This window comes from Lissotriton vulgaris, chromosome 12 (genome assembly GCF_964263255.1).
Source record: "Lissotriton vulgaris chromosome 12, aLisVul1.2, whole genome shotgun sequence".
Classification (NCBI taxonomy): domain Eukaryota; kingdom Metazoa; phylum Chordata; class Amphibia; order Caudata; family Salamandridae; genus Lissotriton; species Lissotriton vulgaris.
In genome coordinates, this window is record NC_141700.1 from 780,378,880 (window position 1) to 780,395,162 (window position 16,283).

Genomic DNA, 16,283 nt, shown 5'->3' on the forward strand with positions numbered 1-16,283 from the left:
TATTGTCACTTCCTATGCAAATAGATGATGGGAAATTCAGTGAAGTCACTTCCTGTGTAGGTGAATGATGGGAGGTACAGTGATGCCACTTCCTGTGCTGATGGGTGATGGGAAATCAGCTCCTGTTGTTTGGCTTCTTCTTTTAAAGATGTTTTTGTCAGGACACCCAGTGATATCACTTCCTCTCCAGATGGATGATAGGCAACTCAGTGATGTCACTTCCTGTGTAGGTGGATAATGGGAGAGCCACTGCTGTCACTTCCTGTGCTGATGGGTGATGGGAAATGCGTGCTGTTGTTTGGCTTCTTCCTTTAAAGACAGTTCTAACAGGAAACCCAGTTATGTCACTTCTTGTTCAAATGGATGATGGGAAATTCAGTGATGTCCCTTCCTGTGTAGGTGGATAATGGGAGACCCAGTGATGTCACTTCCTGTGCCGATGGGTGATGGGGAAAACAGTAGTATTATGTATAACTAATTTCAGTGTATATTTCTTTTTATAACATACATGTTAGATTATTAAATAAAAGCATCTGGTTGCAGTGCATTGTTAGCCCTGAGTGACAAGAGGAAGCACAATAACAAGCACATGCATATCCCGCCTGCTGCTTGAAGTCAAACACTAGCACTTCCTGCATCACTGGAGGGAGGGTGCTGCTGATTCGTCAGATCCGGTATGACGCCACATGATTTCCGACGTGTGTGGTGCAGAAATGTCCCGCTGCAGCACAGGGCCTGCTGGACTCAAGTTTTAAAAAAAAGATGTTAGCTGTCTTAGCACTTTGTGGAAGTGGGAAGATGTAAAAATATGAAAAATGCTAACCACCATAAGTTTGTCTACTGCGTATAGAGTCCTAAAACTAGATGCCTATTCTCCATAATTACACATGCAAGCAAGTAGATAATATAGCAATAACACCGCCATCTTCGAGTGTGTTACACTCTCCAGGGGAAATCAAAATAGGTTTTTGACTGCTGGAATCTCTGCCTAACGTTTACAAATGTTTGACTATCCTCCCGGGGTGCATGTGTGGTAATATATGTAGGAAGTTTGGTGAATATTGGAAAATAATGTCATACTTACAGAGATTATTATTTTTGCTGGCACTATGACGTTTTTGATTAACTTTCGCCGTATGGTTTCATACTCTTAATTTGCTTTTATGTATTCAGATCCCATTGAAAGCTTTATTTTTCATGAAACAGATCGATACCTTCTGTTTTTCGCAGCACTTGCCACCCGTTGCATCAATCTCAGAAGGAAGCCTTTTGGAGGTGTTCCTGCTGCCTTTACTCACAGATTCCTGCTGGAGGCGCTGTCCTGCCACTTATCTACAGGCACAAGAACGTGATGTGACCCGACCAGCTCAAGCCATAGAATGTTGTTCCTTCAAACAAGTAAAGGTACAACATCATTTTCAGATTGTTTCCTACATTTCGCTGTCTTTGAATCTATAGTGTGGGGGGAGGGGGGCGGTGGGTTGAGGTGCCTTCCCCGTCTATGGTGAGGTTGTGCCTTTCCTATCTATAGTGGGGGGGGGGCCTTCCCTATCTATAGTAGGGGTGGGGGCTTCCATATCTATAGTGGGGGGGGTGTCTTCCCCATCTTCAGCTGTAGGGGGAGTGTCGCACAATGCCCTGTTGTTGATTTGCTGATGCGAAGGGGCGTGATAACATCAGTTACCATGACTGCTGAGGTCCCACTCAGACACTACACAGCACATGTTATTATGCACTTGGGGGCACATGTACAAGGAGTTAACGCCGCCTTAGCGGCACTTTTCTGACGGTTTTGCAGCGATATTCACTTTGCCATATGTTATTCACTTTGCCATATGTACAAGCTGTCGCTAACCTCTGTTAGCAGCAGTTTTCCGGTGAAAACGTCCATAAAAAAGATCGCCACATCTGTTAGCGATAATGACATGCAAGGGAGGCGTTCCCGTGCAAAAACGGCCGCTAACCCCACTTTGCGATATGTACAAGGGAATCCTTGAAGGTGGGAGGACCCAAAAAACTGCCTCTAACTGCATTTAGAGCCAGTTTTTTAAGACCAGAAAATAGCTGGTCTTAAAAATGGAGATAACACCTGGGGCCTCATTTCAGGAGGTTTTGGTGCTGGACAGCGCTGCAAGCAATGTTGCTGCGCTACCCTGCGACAAAACTACAGGGCAGGAATGTGCACCATCAACAAGATAGTGCGCATTCCTGGGCCCGTCATGAAAAGTGTTGCTGCGCTGTGACAAGACAGTGTTGCAACACTTTTCACTATGCCCTTCTTGGATGCGCTGTATTCACTGGACAGTGCTCCATGAGGCTAGTAACGATAGATACGTCTGGAATCCTGACGTATGTGTCTGTGCTAAAGTCACGCATTGCTGCAGTTGTGTCCCAAGCATGACGCAACTCCAGCAATGCATGGGGCCAGTCCATCCATGTGGCGCCGCGTCACTCTTAAGCCTACCATCAGGCGGGTTTCACGAGGTCACGCATACGCCTACATGCGTCACTTTGCAAATATGGTGCAACGTGGTGCTAGATTTTGCCTGGTCTTTTCTTGAGAGGTGCCAGGGTGTCGGCGCAGTTGGAGATCCACCGGTGGTGATCGCGCTGTGGTGTTATCGCCTGTAAGCGTTGGCGGAGTGGTGGAGCTGAGGGAGTTGACGGAAAGTTCTTCAGTGACCTTAATGCAGCTGCGAGGGGGAGTGATGATGGCGGTGGTGCACGGTGGGCCTGGTGAAGACGTGATGTATACAATGATGGTCGTTCAGGAGAGTCCGTGGTGTGGCTGTAGTTGAAGTGCCTGCTGGGGGAGGAGACGTGCTTGACCATGTGTCCTGCTATGTGACTTGCTGCAGTGACGAGCTGCTTGAGTCTGATGTTGGGCGAGCTTCCCCAGGAAGGGGTGGTGTTCTGATCAATGGGGTTGTCCAGGTTGCAGTAGAGTTCACCAAGTAGGATGCCGTCGGTGGATGTGAGAGCCTGGGGTGCAGTGAGGTCCACAATGGTATCAGAGAATGGGGGTGCCTAGCTCAGGGGGGCTGCAGATGAGGGTGCCGCAGAGGATGGGCTTGGGGTTGGTCCGGATCTGGAAGTTGAGGTGCTCCATGGTCACCTTTGGGTCATTAGAGTGTGCTTCTGTTGGTGATGTCAATGCCTCCTCCTGGACGGTTGGGTTGGTCCTTGTGGGTGATTTAGTAACCGTCAGTGATGGCAATGGTGATGTCCAGTCCGGAGTAGAGGTTGGTCCTGGCAGGCGATGAGGCATCCAGAGTGGATGGCAAGGCGGGTCCTGGCGTCGTACAGGTGGAGCGTCTGAGAGGAAGGGCCCTTGGTGCTGAGCACGGTCCAGGGGCAGACTGGCGCAGACGGGGTTGCCTATGGCTTGCCTTTGGCATGGGAGACGTCCATTACAACGCAGGCATTACATCATAATGCCTTCACAACTCAACAGCAACAACGCAGGTGCCTTAACATCGCTTTCCATTCCAACCCATTTTGAGGTTAGTAATGTTGTTTTAAAATATTTAGGGTGCGTAAGGGTTTCGGGGGTCAGAGATTACATTTGGGGTGTATTATGGGGTAAAATATGAAATCTGGGGTGTGTTTTAGGGTCAAATATGAATTTTAGGGTGTGTGTTGGGGGGTTAAATATGAATTTTAGGTTTCAAGGTGTGTTTTGGGGAGCAAGGGTTAGTTTTAGGGTTGCACTCACTGAAGTGGGAATAGTAATGTTTTCATCTCTGCTATCCAGCACTTTCCCTACTATTGCAATATGCGTAGTGTTAGAATGCATTGTATTAGAATACAATGTAATGGCATGCGTTGTAACGTCATATATACCTTTGGCACACCAGTGGTATGCCCTCTGCGCATGGGCACACAGCGCCCACCATAGAGAAGTGCTGCAGGGGAAACTGGACAGCTGCCAGGCGAAAGACACACGAAAGGACACTGGATGGGGAGGGGACGTGAGGGTGTGTTAGCGGGTGTTGTAAAAATTAAAATGAAAGACATCTTACCCAGAGGCCGGGACCTGTGTCTTTGTTGCTCCTGCCCTCCTTAGTCTGCTTGAAAGCCGCGGGGTGATGCGGATGAGCCGCCACTGGGGGTGCGTCACACCAGGTGCTAGGCCTGGGCGACTTCACCTCTGGTCCTTCTCTGCTATGCGTCCCACCTACTCCTTACCTGGACATTGACACCGTGGTGCAGTCAGCTGCACTCTCTGAACCTGTGACTCAGCCAGCAGGAGACTCAGCCAGGTGGGATTTGACAAGCCTGGGTACAGCAGTCGCCGCCAAGTCTGCTAGGGAACCTCCCGATGCAGGTGATGCAGCAGGGCCCCCATAGGCGTGAAGTTGCAGCGCTCCTGCCACCACACAAGTTTGACGCAGCTCAGGGACCTCACCCTCCACAGTGTCTGGCCTGTGCACATTCATCCGGCCTGTGATGCAGAGAGGTGCCGCCCACCATTGGTAATACCCTCTGTGCACCCCCGTGTAGTGGTGGATCGGAGAATGCGATGCAGACCTCCCTACGTTGGCGCGCAGGAGCGCCTCTACCAATCACAGCTCCAAGGGGCTCAATTAAAGTAATGGGGTGACCCAAAAGGTACTGGACCTGGGTTTCTTGCGATATAGAAAAGTGGTCCAAGACCTCTATATTTTATAGTGACTCAATTAATCAGTAGCTTTTTTGAATCAACAAAGTTAGGAGCACGTCACTCAAGATCAGCTCTATTCAAATAAATGTTTCCCATTTTACATAACAATAAATTGTAGATTGAAGGCAACAGCAACATAAAATATCTAGCCTTGAGAATTCTTTAATACACCAAGGTCCACATTTAATCATTTCATACATTAATTTAACTCAAATTAATGTATGAAATGATTAACATGTGGACCTTGGTTTATTAAATAATTCTCAAGGCTAGATATTTTATGTTGCTGTTGCCTTCAATCTACAATTTATTGTTATGTAAAATGAGAAACATTTATTTGAATAGAGCTGATCTTGAGTGACGTGCTCCTAACTTTGTTGATTCAAAAAAGCTACTGATTAATTGAGTCACTATAAAATATAGAGGTCTTGGACCACTTTTCTATATCCCAAGGGGCTCAAGGCAGTCTTTTTGCACAGGTCACCAACGTGTCTCCGTGCCCCCTTCTAGACTTCTCCACCAGGTAAGGGCGATTGCCGCGCCTCAATGTCTATCGCCACAGCTCATCGACTCCACAACACCTCCGCATCCCACTCCAGGCTCCAGACGCATGCCCAGCGAGGCCTCCCGGCTCCAGACACAGGACCAGCGAGGCATCCAGTCTCCAGACCCAGGTCCAGCGAGGCCTCCGGGCCCCAGGGACTGTCCGGTCTTTCACGGTTTTGGATGCTGTAGTGTTGCGAAGAGTGCGCAGTGAGAACTGATGCATCACTGGTGTTGCACCACGATTCACCTCTTTTACTGGATGTAGCCCTCCATTTCCTCTTTCCCTTGGACTCTGGCAGGCCATCCTGGATGTAGGGGGCTTAAGGGGGTTGTTGATCTGTGCTGCACTTGGCTCTGGCTGCTCAATTCGGCATTCCATAGTTTGTTGCCTATTTTTCATTGGTGGTCGACTGATGGGGTATTTATGGCTAAAGAGGCAAAAAAAAAACCTCATGTTGGGCTGACTAACATGCGTTTTTTGCCGCTAAAGAGCCTTTCATTCGTTTTTGCCCGCTAATGCCGGTACTCCTATCACCGTCACGCTAATATTACCAGCAGATTTCACCGTTGATCCCTGAATCTATTGCTATGTGGCGATGTCTTGTAAATATGCTGCTAAGAAGGCAATAGTTTTCAGCTGTACACAGCGGTAAGAAAACTGATGCCAACTAGCGTTAGCGGTAGTTATCGCCAGTCCTTGTACATATGCCCCATGGAGTCATTAGGCAGAGAGGGTGGGGCTCACAGAATCATAAAAACATTGATAAAATGAGTGAGGGCTAAGCATGGGCGCAAAATCCGTTCCGCTCGTGGGTTTTGCGGATTTTCGGCAAATTCGCAATCCGCGAACTCCCGCAAATTTGCCAAAAATCCGCGAATCCGCGAGCGGAACGGATCCGGGGGGCAAAAGTTCAAGCTTCAAGCTCATAACTATTTTAGAATGGCACCAGCAAGCTGCCAGCGCCATTCTAAAATAGTTACTAAGTTAGCTTCAACAGGAGGCACTAATAGAAGCAGGTGCTCGAGTTTAACTGAATTCGAGCACCTGCTTTATTTTATCTATTAGTGCTTCCTGATGAAGCTAACTTAGTAACTATTTACACATCGTCACAGGGGCAAGGCTGTAGATCTCGCAACCAGTCATTAACGGCTGGAAAACTAACCAGTCTATTAAAGATTCCCAGCCTAAAGCAAAATAATAGAAATCTGTCATAATTGCCAGGGACACAAACCATGTAGGGTTGAATATTAAAAGTAGTTAATAACAGTTGGTGTTGCAGGACAATTGGTTTTAAGACCTCTGTTGATGTTCTTAAAGTATCCAGTAGAGTCAGGCCCTCTTTTCTCAGGTCCGTGCGTTCACCCTTCAGGCCATATCGGACGCGAGCTGATGCGTCACTGTAAAAACGTTTAAGAAAATAAATAATATTTTCATCAACCCCTAAGTGTCCTAGCAGACTCCATAGTTTAGTGTGAGCCACGCAGTCAAATGGGGCCGAGAGGACCACAAAGGCCAGAAACAAATTTCCTTTCTTGGCCCTTGTGTACTTCCCCACCAACATTAAAAGATTTGAACCCTGCTCCACTGTTCCTAGGCCGGTCCGAAATCTGTATTGTAAATCAGATAGAATAGAATTATCATCAGCCCAGTCCAAAAGATGGTCCAAAATTATCCGCCCAGCTATCTTCGTGAAAGAGTCCAACAGGGAGATAGGTCAATAACATCCCGGGTCGTGCCTATCCCCTTTTTTGAAGATAGGCACGATTATAGACTCCACCCAGGTAGACAAGAATCCCGTAATACAACTTGCATTAAGCACCTGGACCAGAAGAGGTGCCCACAGTGGAATCGTTGCCTTAAAAATGTCTATGAAGACACCGTCCGGTCCAGGAGCCTTGCCACCCTGGCTAGCATGGAGTGCTTTTTCAACCTCATCCAAGGTAAAGGCCAAATTCCTTGATCTGGAATAGGCAATAGGTGGCAATAGGTGGGCAAGGGGATGAAGATAGTTCCTCTCCCTCATATACCTGAGCGAAGTGCCCAATCCAGTCTGCTTCTGGGATCGCTATCTCTATTTTGGGACCAGTCTCTTCCGCTAGAAAGGGGGTTCTGATAATCTTCAAGAAGCCTGCACTATTATTATTTACAGATTTTCTTCCTGTCTCTGACAGCTAACTTATATTCTTTCCTAAGTCTCCTCACCTCAGTAATACTTCTTGGGTTTTTATGTAGTTCTTTCTTTAAGAGTGCATAGGCTTGGGTACATTTAGAGTTAAACCGATCCTCCCTGATCTCTATTATTTTTATTTTTACACTGCCTCATAAGGGAATTCCTTATTACATTTGTAATAGTTAAAAAAGAGGCAAGGAGAGTTTCTGGGGGGGAATCTTTGCCCAAGCATATCGCAAACTCTGACATACATTTACCGATTACTATATTAAGTATTTCTGTTTGGTCAACCATGGCCCATCGCAAAGAGTACCCATTTATACTACCAATAGATACATTTTCTCGTATTCGATCTTTTTTATTACTCCTTAAGGTGTTCTTCGTTGGCAGTAGGATGGCCATACAGAGCGGGAAGTGGTCGCTAAGTGCGTTGTCAGAGACTTTAAAAGAATGAATTCTATGTGCATGATTACTAATATCATTATATAATAAGTCGAAAACCCATGTGGCCCAAATACCTGCCACAGAAATTAATAATAACCCAAGTCAGTGGTGATGCTTTGGTGTGCAAAAACACAGCTTATAAAGTTGTGTTCAAATACCAGAGTAGGAGTCAGTATCCCCAAGGGACATAGTTCAAAGAAAGACCTTTTGAGGTCCAAACTGGTGTCTCACAATTCCACACAGACTAGTACTGGTGCTGTATCGGGCGAGCCACCCAAGGTCATCCCAATGACCCGCATCTCGAAAGTGGCATCACGGTCAAGATTTTAAGTTTGCGACTGCACTTATGAGACAGCGGTCACACTTTGTATGTTGAAACTGGGATATTGTGCTAGGAATGGTACAGGTGGAGATACCTGGCCTTCTAATGCTCTTTTCCAGGGTGATTCAAAAGGCAAGAAGGTGATAGAAGATGGTCCAGTTTCCTCTGCACACACAAAGACAGGGTGTGGCTACAATAAGGTCCTTTCAGCCTGGGTCTGTCACAGTAAGAGGCTGTACGTTGTACAGATCAACCTTTGACTTGTACCTTCTGTCAGGGCCGGCTTTAGCTCTCTTGGCGCCTGGTGCGACAATCATTTTTTGCGCCCCCACACCCACGACCGCCTGCTCGGATTCTATCGATACCATGGACAAACGTGCCTCTCATCTCTCTAGTCATAAGTTATTACTAAACACAGTGCCCACCCTGAGGTCAGCGCCCCCTCCACAGGTCAGCGCCCAGTGCCGCTGCACCAGTCGCACTGCCCTAAAGCCGGCCCTACCTTCTGATACACATTGTGCCATATATGTTAGTGATTTGATCAGTTCAGAATTTCAACAACAAGGTAGTCAGAAATAGTAAACGTATGTATGTTGGCGAACAATCCATATGGTACTCTATATTTCTTTTTTATCTTTGCATATTCATCGCTGTGTGATGAATCCAGTTCCTCCTGTTGCCCCAATGCTTTTCAGGGCATGCCCTTTTTCAGGGCAATTACATTTGCATCACAGCATTGAACACCTGTGAGGTGTTTAGTGGGTCCCGTACTCTCCATGCCACTGGAATCAAGCTATCCTGGCTGATGAGGAGTGAAACCCCGAAACCGGTCCTAGAATGCTTGTTTCCAGTCCAGGGAGGACCTGGCCTGGCAGTTCGGGCTGGACTGTTCCCATGGGACACAGAGTCAAGACTGATTTGCATATGGCTGGGTCCAAACTGGAATGACATGGTGAGCAAAAAAATTATGGATTTAAAGCAAGACCCCTGTACTGGGGTGAATGTATGACATTGTTCTGCATTTTGTCCATCAATTGTTCTTTTTGCATTTGTCACCCCAAGTGGGACAAATATGCCCAGACGTGGATCCCGTACTCTCCATGCCACTGGAGTCAAGCTATCCTGGCTGATGAGGGGTAAAATCCTGTAACCGGTCCTAGGATGCTTGTTTCCAGTCCAGGAAGGACCTGGCCTGGCAGTTCGGGCTGGACTGTTTCCATTGGTCACAGGGTCAAGACTGATTTGCATATGGCTGGGTCCAAACTGAAATGGCATGGTGAGCAAAAAAACTATGGAGTTAGGCCCAGATCTCTTTACTGGGGTGAATGTACGACATTGTTCTTCATTCTGTCCATCAATTGTTCTTTTTGCAGCAGGAGGGCGACAGCAAAGGTGCTTAAGAGTGGGTCAGTGTCTGGAATGAAGATGCTCTTCTGTACCAATAACCACTGGCTGGAAGCCGTGATGCTCTCCTCCAGAGGAGTTAATGACTCAAGTATCTTATAATAAGTTCGATCACAGTGTATGTTTGTCCCCAAACAGCACTGACATAGTCGCCTCCAACTGTGCTGACTTACAGTGCGATTCCAAGCACCTACAAACTGTAAGATGGGATTAAAAACAAAACAAAAAACAGAAAAATGGGTCTTGCATACTTTGAGTAAGGTTGGAATTCCAATGAGGCCTAATAAACAGGAGGCTCAGTATACCAGAGATTCCTAGAGGCAACACCTGCTGCCTGGGCTTTGGCCTGTTGCCTCATGCCCTCCAAGCTCTCTCTGTCCTGTCCCTGGTCGGTCGCCTCTCTACTTGCCACCCAGCAAATTCAGGTAGGTCAACAAGGGAGGCAATGTCCTACTCAGTGGGCTCTGGGACAACATCCACTGGCACCCCATCCACATCAGCTGGGAGAAATTCTGGGGCCTGTTCCCCACGCCCTTTCCCATTTTGGCAGCTCTCTGGGCCATGTTTACAGCCTCCAGACCTCCTTGACTTCATTCCTGGGGAGCCATGGACCTGGTGGTAGCACATATCTGAGCAGGCAACTCCAACATCTCCAGGTGTGACTTGAGTTTTACTTCCTTCTAGGAAATGTGCTCAAAGTCATTCCCTAATGCACAATCCACAAGGCAAGGCAGGGCTCACAGAAACTTTCAGAAGACCTGATGCCCCCCTCTCCCCCCACTCAAATGGAACAAAGAAAGACCACTGGATAGTGTCTCTCTCTGTTGTCAACCACCACACTCTACTGGAATGCATTGGGTATACCTTGCTCTAGGGCCACCAGCTGATTCCTTATCTCAGTCATGCTGGCTCCTGTGTCCATCAGCGTCCCAGTACCTTGCCCCTCGATGGCAACCGTTACAATATTGGAGGGCACATGGGTTTTAGGAACTATCTCAATATCACCCAGGGACACCAGGATAACCTCACTGAGCTCCCCCACTCACTGGGCCACAGAGGCTGGCCAGCACACACTCCATTTTGTCAGGTGAGGTCACAAACACAACAGTAACATGCATTGGCAAAGCCAATAGGTATCGCCTATGCAAGAGCACTTGACTTTGCCAATATGTTTTAGCCATGTTGTACAGCAACCTGGCAGCTGTTCAGCATGGCGTAAAGGAGAGTACCATGGAGTAGAGTGTTGTGAAGTAGAGTGTCTTGGAGTAGAGTGGGATGTTACGGAGTGACGGGGAGAGTTGTGGGGTGGTGTAGAGTAGAGGTAAAGTGGAGTGAAGTGGAGTGTCATGGAGTAGCATGGAGAGGCATGGTGTTGCGGAGTGTCATGGAGAGAGTAGAGTGTCATAGAGTGCCAGGGCGTAGAGTGGAGTAGAGTGTTGTAGAGTTGAGTGGTGTAGATTGGACTAGAGTGTCAAAGTGGAGTAGAGGGCTGTAGAGTGAAATGGCATAGAGTGCTGAGGAATGGGGTCAAGCAGAGTAGAGTGGCTTAGAGGGTGTTGCATAGAGTTGTTGTAGAGTAGAGTGGTGTAGAGTGGAGTAGATTGTCATAGAGTAGAGTGGCAGGGAGTGGAGTAGTGTAGTCAAGTAGAATGGCATAGAGTTTTGTAGAGTGAAGTAGAGTGTCGTAGAGAGGAGTGATATAGAGTGAAGTAGCATAGAGTAGCATGGAGTGGAGTGGCATAGAATGGAGTACTGGAATGGTGTAGAGTGGAGTAGTGAAGTAGCGTAGGATGGAGTGGTGTGTCATCGAATAGAGTGGAGTAAAGTGGCATGGAGTGGGTGTTGTCTAGAGCGTTATAGAGTGGAGTCGTTTTGCAGAGTGGCATATAGTGGAGCAGAGTGTAATAGGATGGAGTAGAGTTTCATGGAACAGAGAGTTGTAGAGTGGAATAGAGTGGCCTACAGTGGAGTGGCATAAAGTACAGTTGTGCAGAGTAGATTGACTTAGAGTGCCATGGCTTGGAGTGCATTGGTTTTGAGTAAAATGGTGCAGAATGTCTTGGTGTAGAGTGCAGTGGCTTGGAGTAGAGTAGAGTGGTGAACAGTAGAGTAGAGTGGAGTGCCGCAGAGTAGATTTCAGTAATGTAGAGTGCAATGGCATAGAGTGGAGGGCGCCGGGAGGAGTTGCGCAGGGTGGAGTAGAGTGGCATAGACTGCAGTGGTGTAGAGTAGATTGTTTCAGAGTAGAATGAAGTGGTGCATGGTAAAGTGAAGTGGTGCAAGATAGAGTGAAGAGGTGTAGAGTGGAGGGGTGTAGAGGGCAGTGGCATAGAGTCACGTAGAGTGCAGTCGTATGGAGTGAAGTGGTGCAGAATGGGTTAGAGTGGCATTGATTGTAGTGGAGTAGAGCGCTTTGGCTTAGAGATGAGTGGTGCAGAGTAGAGTGCAGTGGCATAGAGTGAGTGCAGTGGTGCAGAGTAGCGGAGAGTTCAGTGGCGGAGAGTGCAGTGGCATAGAGTGCAATGGAGTGGAGCAGAGTTTTGCAGAGTGGAATGCTGAAGAGAGCAGTGGTGTACAGCACAGAGGTGCAGAGTAGAATAGAGCGCAGTGACATTGAGTGCAATGGTATAGAGTTCAGTGACGTATAGTACAGTGGCACAGAATTTGATGGCATAGAGTAGAGTGTTACACAGCAGAGTGCTGTAGTGAGCAGTGGCATACAGTATAGTGGTGCAGAGTAGAATAGAGTGGCATAGAGTTCAGTGACATAGAGCGTAATGGTGTAGAGTGGCATAGTGTGCAGTGGTATAGAGAGTAGTGGCATAGCAGGCTGCACAGTAGAGTATAGGGGCAATTAGTGCAGTGCTGCAGATTAGTTGGCATGGAGTGCAGTGGTGTAGAGTGCATTGGTTTTGAGTAAAGTGGTATAGAGTACATTGGGTAGAGTGGGTGCAGTGGTTTAGAGTAGAGTGGCATAGACCACAGTGGTGTAGAGTAGATTGTTTCAGAGTAGAGTGAAATGAGTTAGAGTGGAGTGCTGCAGAGTAGAGTGGAGTTGTACAGGGTGGAGTGGAGTGGCATTGAGTAATAGCATAGAATGCATTGAGTAGAGTGGTGCAGAGTATAGTGGAGTGTAAGCATGGGCGAATTTTGCAAATCTGGCGTTCGCAAATTTGCGTATTTGCGAACTCGCAATCCGCAAAATCCGCAAATTCTCGCGAATTTGCGGATTTTTTTTTTGTGTTCGCTAGGGTTTCTGCCAGTTCGCGAGGGATTTGTACCAGTTCGCAATTGCGAACTTACTTGTCGGCTCGCAACGGTCACGGCTATGTTGTTTCTACGTCTGGTTCATCATCACAGGTTCCCAGCACCCTCTGTTTCACCACTGCCACCCTCTGTTTCACCCATGCCACCCTCTGGTACATCAATGTCACCCTCTGGTTCATCACTGTAGATTATGGGGGGGGAAAGCAAGCACACCTGCCCTGCTTCAACTGACATGAATTCATTTGGGGTTGATTTATTAATGTGTCACTGTTTTAAAATTCAAGTCTGGCACCTGCTTCCTTATCTGTAATTTGCTTTCTGTTGCAGTGCAATTTTTTTTTCCAGGACCTTTGTGGCCTACTTGTAGCTATTCTATGAGCCGGGCTCTGAGGGTCAGAGCAGGGTCATAGAATTGTTGCAACTAGCAACTGAACTCTGGAGGGGCCCCAGTCAGGAAGCACTACAGGGAATGGTTACTAATGATGAGTTTGAACTTTTGCACCTGCTGGGTGCTTTCAGTTTTGTAAAACTCGTTTTTCTGCAGAACAGCAACTGTAATGCCCCAAACAAACATAGGCAACTGAACTCTGGAGGGGCCCCTCAGGAAGTACTACAGGGAATGGTTTCTAATGATGAGTGAACTTTTGCACCTGCTGAGTGCTTTCAGTTTTGCAAAACTCGGTTTTCTGCAGAACAGCAACTGTAATGCCCCAAACAAACTTACTCGTGAAAGTTGATTTCTAATCCAAAAGTGATACAAAGAAAGTCAAAAGGCCTCAAATCCAAAAAAGTGCAGGCAAATGTCAACCTGAGGAGTTATTCTGATAAAAATCATCATTTTTAGAAGGTCTATGCTGCTTGCTAGTGGATTTCTTGTGCAGAATTGCTAATTTTGTAATTTCGCGAGTGCGAGATTGTTGCTGCCTACATGTTCGCAATTCGAACTCTCGCGGGATCCCGCAGCAAGATCCAAAATGGCGCAGCACTCGCAAAATATCGAGAAAAACAACTTGGCAAACGCTGAATGACGGTAAGTGAACGCCGCAAGCCGCAATATTGTATCACCAAGAAAAAAAATCCACGGCATGCGAATTTGCAGATTTTCAGTAAATTCGCGAGAGTTCTCGGATTGTGAATTTACAGAAAATCCGCAAAATCCGCGAGCGGAACGGATTTTCCGACCATGCTTAGTGGAGTGGCCTAAGTAGTGTAGAGTGCAGTGGAAAAGAGCGCAGCAGTGTATATCAAAGTAGAGTGCATTGGCATAATGGCATTCACAGGCATCTGCTCAGGGGTGAATTTGGCGAAGGACATCTACTTGGTACACACAAATACCTATTTGCTACATCAATCAACGAAATTGTAATGGCATAACTGTGGCTAACCCTTTGCTTTCCACCCTGTAGGTGACAGCGCATACGCTGTGCAGGACTACATCCTAACACCGTACTTCAACCCAGCCGCACCACATGAACAGAAGTACAATGCGGCACACATAAGCACAAGGAATGTGGTAGAACGCACCTTTGGGATACTAAAAAGCTGTCTTTGCATTCTTCACAAGACTTATGGAGGGCTTCAGTGCAGCCCAGAGACCTGCTGCAGGATCGTGGCTGCATGTGCCATGTTGCACAACATTGCACCAGAAGAGGCATACAGATCGAGATGTCCGACAGTGAGTCTGATGGGGACGACCAACCACCCGCACAACACCGACAGGCGCATGTGGCGAACTCAGCAGAAGGACAGAGGAGACGTGCACACATCACCAAACAATATTTCTGAGGTACGTAATGATGACCCATAACAACTAAATGGTGAATGCAAAGGCATTTATTGACATGAGCCCATGTCTAGCCAAAATCAAATAAGTGCAAAATATGACTGTGATTGCATAAAGGTCCAAAGCCAAATTAACTGTTCCACGCACTGGATAGCAATCACTAGTTTGTAATTGACCATGGTTACCCCACCACGGTCAAGAAAAGAGTACATGCCTGTCTAGAGCCTCCTGCCAAGCACCCTTAGCCTCCTTTTGACTGCTTCTGCTACATCACCCTGATGTGTGAAAGAAGATGTGTTGTTGCGAGAACTGCGCCTCCTGGCAGTGGTCACTGGCACCGATAGGCTACTGAAGCTCGATGCCTCCTCACTCCCCTCCTCACCTGTCAAGTTGAGCCCACCCACAGTTCTGCCCTGTATATGTTCCACAGCAGTGGTCACTTGTCCTAGGGCCCTGTCAACATCCCCACAGAAATGACCAAGATCTACTTGCAATGCCACAGAGCGCCATGCCAGCAGCACAGTGGTGTTGCTGAGCTTGTTGATGGACCTTGTATTGGCTGACATGTGGATCATGCCCTGGTGATGCCTTCTCTGCTTGGTGCTTTGTCCTGCAAGCACTGCCCGGGTGTCGTGCCTTGTAGGAGGATGTCTCGGAAACACCACGAAGTTGAAGCTCCTTCCTGACCTCCCCCACACCGGTTCACTCTACACCAATGAAATATATATACTTGGTGAGAAGAGTAGATGCCAGTGCAAGGGACACAGGGAAACAAAACAAGGAAAGATGGGGAAGACACAGGAATCCGAAATCCAGGATGCAAAGAGAACTGGTCAACACTCACTGTCTCTTCTGAACCCCTCCTGTGAATAAAGAGAGAGTGATTAAGAAAGTGATGTACTATATCTGTGAGTGTGTATGTTATAAACGGAGATATATGGTACCTGGCGATTACTTGCAGTGCTTCTACCTGCACTTGACTTTCCTTCTGTTGACTTCACAGAAAGGTAGGTAGTGTGATACATATAAAAGAATATTCCTATAAGATAGGGGTCATTGGTTATCAATAAAGGAGAGTCCTCAGATTAGCTATATGTATAGGAACACGTAAATAGACGTACCTAATGTTTCCAGTGCCTTATGAAAAATGACTCCCTGTTCTCCACAAAAGTAACTCCAACATCAAGTTAATAATTCCCTACAAACATAAAGGATATTATCAGTAACCCTGTATACATTCTAATGCATTTATAGATCTTTAAGGTATCGCCAGTACCTGTTTTGTGTCTTCAAAAGAAGATATATAAATCACTTCAGGAGCTCCAATTCCTATATTCTGATGCTCCGATAAACCAAAAGGAAAAACCTCTATAAGGTAAATAAAGCTCTAACACCAAGCTCTGCAAAGAGTGTCAGCTAACAAATAAGCCCCCGTGATACTTCTACACGGGTTAGAAAACACTTACGAGTGTTAGCTCTAGAAACAAAAACTAGCCCTCGTACTTATCTCTGCAGTAGGAGAACGCTATGAACCGAAGACTGTCACTGAGCCAAAGGGAAGATCCGACGGAGCCCGAACGCCACCACCGTGACCCGGAAGCGATGCAGGAAACCCGGAGGGAACGCAAAGCGTCATAGTAACGGAAAGGGGGAACTATATAGCGGTATCGCGCATGAGTGAGA